This window comes from Arachis duranensis, unplaced genomic scaffold (assembly GCF_000817695.3).
Source record: "Arachis duranensis cultivar V14167 unplaced genomic scaffold, aradu.V14167.gnm2.J7QH unplaced_Scaffold_232527, whole genome shotgun sequence".
NCBI classification, from domain to species: Eukaryota; Viridiplantae; Streptophyta; class Magnoliopsida; order Fabales; family Fabaceae; genus Arachis; species Arachis duranensis.
Window position 1 is genome coordinate 562 of NW_026264853.1, and position 6393 is coordinate 6954.

Consider the following 6393-nt stretch of genomic DNA (forward strand, 5'->3'; position numbering starts at 1 on the left):
CCAATACCAGTATCCAATGCAAACATTAAGGACATAAAAAAATGACACTGAATCCCACACCTTTGCTTTCGGAGCGAGACGAGCCATGAGAGCTGCAGCAGCATTACCAGCATTGTTCTCCTCTATGAAACTGATGGTTGAATTGATGACAAGAAAAGTGATAATACCAACAAAGTCTTGCCAGTCAGGAGGCTTACCCTGTACAATAATAATAAGAGCAAGTACAAAATAATCAAACTCAGATTGAGTTCACCTAAACTTAGCAAAAAGTCGAGTTAATTCAAGAGTTTGATACACCTCCATTGCTAATAACAAGTTTTAGAAGCTAGTAAGCACACTTACCCCTCCATTGGCAAGAGCAATTGCCATTATAGCAGCAACCTCCATAACCCAAGAAAGGAGATACTGGATCTATTTCTACAGCATCAATACTTTCATCAAGAATTCCAGGTTCAGTTTTCACTTCCACCTATTAAGAGAAAGGAGATATGAAACAAAAGATTAGAAAAACGTTATTTCAGTGAAAATGCAATCACTTGATATGGGCAGCAAAATTAAAATTATGAACTATACTTTGTAATATTGGACTAGGATATAGAATAGAATGAAGTAAGTATTCAAAACGTACCTCACTCTGATTTTTGCTACTATAACGAAGGTCCAGTTGATCTTTCATGTTTTCTCTCATTTTTCAAAGTAGATGGTTTTTTTCTGGTACTACAATATGGAATCGTATTCTTCACCGCAGAATTCTGTGAAATAAAAATGAAACAAATTAATAGACATCTCATCACAATGCAACAATGCCATGAGTTATTATTAGAGAAAAATAAAAAAACAAGCCATGAGCATTGTAATATTAACCCCTCTATAAGCAAGATATAATCACAAACAGTTACAATGCATAGTCCTGAAAGAAGAATCTAACCTGCAGTAACAGTTTCACTACTTGAAAATCTAACCAGATGCAAGGTTTGAGATACATATTAAAATATTAAATTATCACCATGAAAAATGAAGGGCCTCATTTGTACCTGTTAATAGTATCCCAATGGAGATGACCATGATGATGCCTGATAGTTTAAAGCTTGGTGTCTCCAACCTTCCAACATATATTTACATTTAAATGTTAGGTAAGATTATAATGTGTATTATAATGCTATATACATGAAAGTATATATATAGCTGAGAGCGTTTTTATCTGAAGTACGTCACTTGAGATCTCTCAAGAATAATATTTACTTTCCATAATACTCCCACAAATTTTCTTGGAGCAGCTCCTTAAGATTTAATTTTTTCTTTTCTCAAATAATCACATAATTTACAGAGGTAATTACAAGAAATTCACCTGAAAGCAAATGCAAACAGAAGTAGAAAAATTGGAGCAGCAGATTTACACTGAAAAGAGCAAAGGAATGCAATTAAGGTCCGGAAGGATGATTACTTCCATTAAAATAGGAAAATAAACTCAAAATGACATTTATCTCAATTAACATGAAAAGAAAATAAATCCTACTTACCATTGTAGCAAATGTGACAGAGATAAAAACTAGAGATGCATTGCTCAGGTTAACATCCATTGCTGTTCCAATAGCAGTTGGTACAACTGTAAAAGGCAAATTCCATCTGTGGCATTAGTTGATAGAAAGGTTAATATTATAATGGCAGAAATTTGCCAAAAAAAAGTGCGCTTTCAGGTGAAAGATGAGAGGAAGTAAAATTAATAGAAGTGTCACTTGACTCACTTCCAACCATCCTTTGCTAAGAAGCATGATTTTAGATACAACTTCTGGAATACAGGACAGATATAGGTACAAAATGAAAGTACAGCTACAAAGTATAAGGGATGATGAAAGACAATAATCAAAACAGTGCAAATTTTAGTTAGACTGCTGATGAGCGGATAATTTATACGCTTTTTGGCATTGTTTTTAGGTAGTTTTTAGTAAGTTTAAGCTACTTTTAGGGATGTTTTCACTAGTTTTTATGTTAAATTCACATTTCTGGACTTTACTATGAGTTTGTGTGTTTTTCTGTGATTTCAGGTAAATTCTGGCTGAAATTGAGGGATTTGAGCAAACTCTGAAGAAGGCTGACAAAAGGACTGCTGATGCTGTTGGAATCTGACCTCCCTGCACTCGAAATGGATTTTCTAGAGCTACAGAACTCCAATTGGCGCGCTCTCAACGGCATTGGAAAGTAGACATCCAGAGCTTTCCAGCAATATATAATAGTCCATAATTTATTCGAAGAATAACGACGTAACTTGGCGTTGAACGCCAAGTACACGCTGCTGTCTGGAGTTAAACGCCAGAAAAACGTCATGATCCGGAGTTAAACGCCCAAAACACGTCATAACTCAAAGTTTAACGCCAAGAAATGCCTTAGCTCGTGGAATGATCAAGCTCAGCCCAAGCATACACCAAGTGGGCCCCGGAAGTGGATTTATGCATCAATTACTTACTCATGTAAACCCTAGGAGCTAGTTCATTATAAATAGAACATTTAACTATTGTATTAGATGTCTTTTTGACCACGTCTCATCTTTGGTCTCAGTTTTGTATTATTCTTCATCTTAGGAGGCCATTGAGCATGTTTCAGGGGGCTGGCCATTCGGCCATGCCTGAACCTTTCACTTATGTATTTTCAACGGTACCCTCATTATCATTCTCACTCATGAACGCGCGTGATTGACAACCACTTCCGTTCTACCTGCAACAGAGCTTGAATGCGTATCTCTTAGATTCCCCAACAGAATCTTCGTGGTATAAGCTAGATAGATGGCGGCATTTATGAGGATCCGGAAAGTCTCACCTTGTCTGTGGTATTCCGAGTAGGACTCTATGATTGAATGACTGTGACGAGCTTCAAACTCCTGAAGGCTGGGCGTGATGACAAGCGCAAAAGAATCAAGGGATTCTATTCCAGTAGGCGCAGGAACCAACCAGTGATTAGCCGTACTGTGACAGAGTGCGTGAGCATTAGTTTTCACTGCGAGGATGGGATGTAGCCATTAGCCATGGGTGATGCCTCCAGACGATTAGCCGTGCAGTGACAGTGCATAGGATCATTTTCCCGAGAGGATTGAAAGTAGCCACCGCTGATGGTGAACCCCTATACATAGCTTGCCATGGAAAGGAGTAAGAAGGATTGAGTTGAAGCAGGAGAATAGCAGGCGTCCTTGAGCATATAGTATCTCCATTCGCTTATCTGAAATTCCCACCAATGAATCTGCATAAGTATCCTATCCCTTTTTATAATTTATTTTCTTATTTCTATTTTCAAAAACCCATAAACCAATTTAATCTGCCTAACTGAGATTTACAAGGTGACCATAGCTTGCTTCATACCAACAATCTCTGTGGGATCGACCCTTACTCACGTAAGGTTTATTACTTGGACGACCCAGTACACTTGCTGGTTAGTTGAACGGAGTTGTGAATTCAAATAAAGACAATTATTGAATAAATCCATACAAGCACAAAGAATAGTGATCACAATTTCGTCCACCAACTGCAATGATCAAGTCTTGACACTGCCAATAGATTTCAATTTACTTGAAGTGAACATTTTTAGAACCAATGTATGCTAAAGAACCATAAGTTTGTTTGTCAATATGAAATATGGATGAGACAAGTCTAGTCTCCATTAAATGGATTGGTACAAAGATGAATACCTAACAGGTTTGTTATTCTTGACAGAACTACATGTTTGTTCCTTGTAAATATAGAAAAGTATTCCATGTAACACTTCCTACGATGCTGATCCAATTTTGATAAAGCAACGGCACTAGAGCAAAGTTAGCCCCCAAGAATTTCACCTGTTCCTATCCTCTGGTGTACAATGTTTTGGAAGATATTCACAAATCGCAAGCTGATATAAATAGAACCAGAGATCCCAAATATTGTGCTAAGTGGAGCTTATATCATGTAATTACTTCACTTTTTTCAATGCCTCAAAGTTCAAAATAGTCAAATGCAACGTTCATGTGTAGATAGGTCCTTGTTCTCTCAATTTGTCAAATTTTATAGTTAGAAAAAGGGGGGAAAAAGTTAAAGAAGATAAATGAAAGAACCTGGTTTAATCTCATATCTTAAAAACTACAACTTTGGACCTCAGAATCAATGGCAAATTTATGAAAGAGGGGTTTCTATAAACTTGCTCTGCAAATCCTAGAACACTTAAGAATTAAATAATCCTAAAATATTTCAGCTTCTTGTTTTTTAACTGGTACCTCTATTTTCAAATGAATATAATATATCAAACACTGAATTTTAAAAAGAAAAAAGAAAATGAATAAATATAAAAATTATTAAGAGGAGAAAGGGATATAGAGATATACCCTCCAACGCTTGAGTCGTTGAACGGAAGCATCTTTTGTTCTGACAATATCAAAGGGATTGGAGGAGGAGCCTCCATCGTCGATGTCACCGGAGCTCCGAGGAGCTTCTATGTCGTCCTTTCCATAACTCATGCTTCTTCCAATAACTGTCGCATGAGAGATCACACTGTAAATGTTACTCTCTATCGTATTCGTTCATAGTGGCATTATCATTATCATTATTCTCCATCAACCATCACTTCAATTGCAATTAGCAAATTAAATCAATTTAACGGTGAGTAATGAAATAACGAACAGTAGTGAGCATTGACAATTAAATTAACTAGTCTTCATTGACTTACCAGTAAAATTAGAGAAGAGTAGGTTTTAACAGTGATAGTGATAGCAACATTGTCTTAATCTGTGGTACGATCTTCTTCCTTATCTTCGTCGATTGCTCTTCAACCATTCAAACAAACAAGAAACGACGAGCTTAATTAACAAAGCGTTTAAATCTCGCATTTAATTTTAAAAGAGAGATACTTTTCTAATGTAATTGGTTTTCTGAGGAATCACGGGTGGAAGTTGTAGATTCAAGGAAAGTATCCACCACGCGAAGAATATATTCCACTCTTTCTTTATTATTGTAATAGCAGTTATCATGCAAATTGAAATGAGTTTAAAATGAAGATGTAAATTAAAGGATACAATAAGAAATATCCATCAGGCCTAAAAAAAGTAACTCTCTGACTACCATTGAGTATGACTTTGACATCGACACTTTTTCAGGAATTATATAGTCTTTTGTTCCTAAATCTACAAACAAATTTATGCACACCATTAACAAGAAATGGATGCAAGGAATGCATGCACACAAAAGAATGGATGCACACCACAATGAACTCTAGCAAAACCTTGCTGAATTCCACTCAATTAACATTATCAGATACACTCTAAAGTTTATTGAACAAAATATAAAAAATTTGCCAATTCAAATGCAATGGTTATTCACATCAGTCACCATCCAACAATTAGATTTTGAATTAACTAAAAAGTAAGAAAATAAAAATCAGAGTGACAAAAAAAGAAAAACAAAGCATACTGCTGGGGATTTTCACTCGACCATAGATGGTGTAACCTTCAGCGGACCTGAAAAAAAACAAATTAGGATTAAAATCGATCCACATAACATAATTCTAAACCAGAGAGAACAAACGAAAAATTAGGGTTAAGGGACGAGAATTAGGGTTAAGAAAAACAGGGAAGGGACAGGGTTAGGGTTAGGGATAATGAAATCGGAACAGAATCACAATGGAAGGATTAGGGCTAGGGACAAGAAGGAGGCGGAGGCCTACCTGAACTAACAGCGATGAGAGAAGACGATGACAAACCTCCGGCGAGGAGAGAAGAAGCAGCGCGAGAGCAGCGGCGGAGGGAGCTCATAAGACAAGAGCACGGCTGAGAGAGCTCGTGTGACGACGAAAAGAGCAAACGCATTGAGAGCGGCGGTGGAAGGAGCTCGTGCGACGTGAGCCACGGCGGCGGCAGTGACGGCAACAGCGGAGGACGTCACATCTTCAATGGAGCTTCAGTGGAGAGAGAGAGAGAGAGAAGGCATGGGAGTAATTCACGTGAAAAAAAGTGAACTGAAGTATTCGGGAGTAAAGACTCATCTCCTTATTCTAATATATTTCCGACGGAAAATTTAAATTACAGACGGATTTTTTGTCTGTAATAATTTAATAAAATACAACGTTTTGTCTATTTAATTACAGATGGATTTTTCGTCTGTAACTATTTCTCACTGAAAAAAATTAATTTTTTCGACGGAATTATCGACGGATTCTCTTTTCCGTCTATAATTTATGCTAATCCATTTTTTTGTTTTCCAACAAAAAATCCCTCTAAAATTTCCTCTGTATTTCAGTGGGATAAAATCCGTCGGAAATATCCGTCTGTAATAACTAGTTTTCTAGTAGTGTACGTTTCTTACTTATGTTATATTATTTCGTAGTTGTAAAGGTTAGGTTCATTGGTTTAAATGAATGAGTTTTAGATGTGTGCAGGAATTA

At 36.6% G+C, this 6393-nt stretch overlaps 2 long non-coding RNA genes across 3 annotated transcripts; both read right to left on the reverse strand.

The window, feature by feature from the left end:
• Positions 1–949: 949 nt before the first annotated feature.
• Positions 950–1852, reverse strand: LOC127744240 (uncharacterized). Its single transcript, XR_008005293.1, has 3 exons — positions 1521–1852; positions 1349–1398; positions 950–1102 (listed from the first exon to the last, which is right to left on the reverse strand). It is a non-coding gene; the product is annotated as an uncharacterized LOC127744240 (long non-coding RNA).
• A 2297-nt stretch (positions 1853–4149) lies between these two features.
• Positions 4150–5967, reverse strand: LOC127744239 (uncharacterized). Of its 2 annotated transcripts, XR_008005292.1 has the most exons (4): positions 5677–5967; positions 5424–5470; positions 4684–4780; positions 4150–4488 (listed from the first exon to the last, which is right to left on the reverse strand). It is a non-coding gene; the product is annotated as an uncharacterized LOC127744239 (long non-coding RNA). The 2 variants fall into 2 exon arrangements; XR_008005291.1 differs by having other exon boundaries at positions 4150–4780.
• Between the last annotated feature and the right edge of the window lie 426 nt (positions 5968–6393).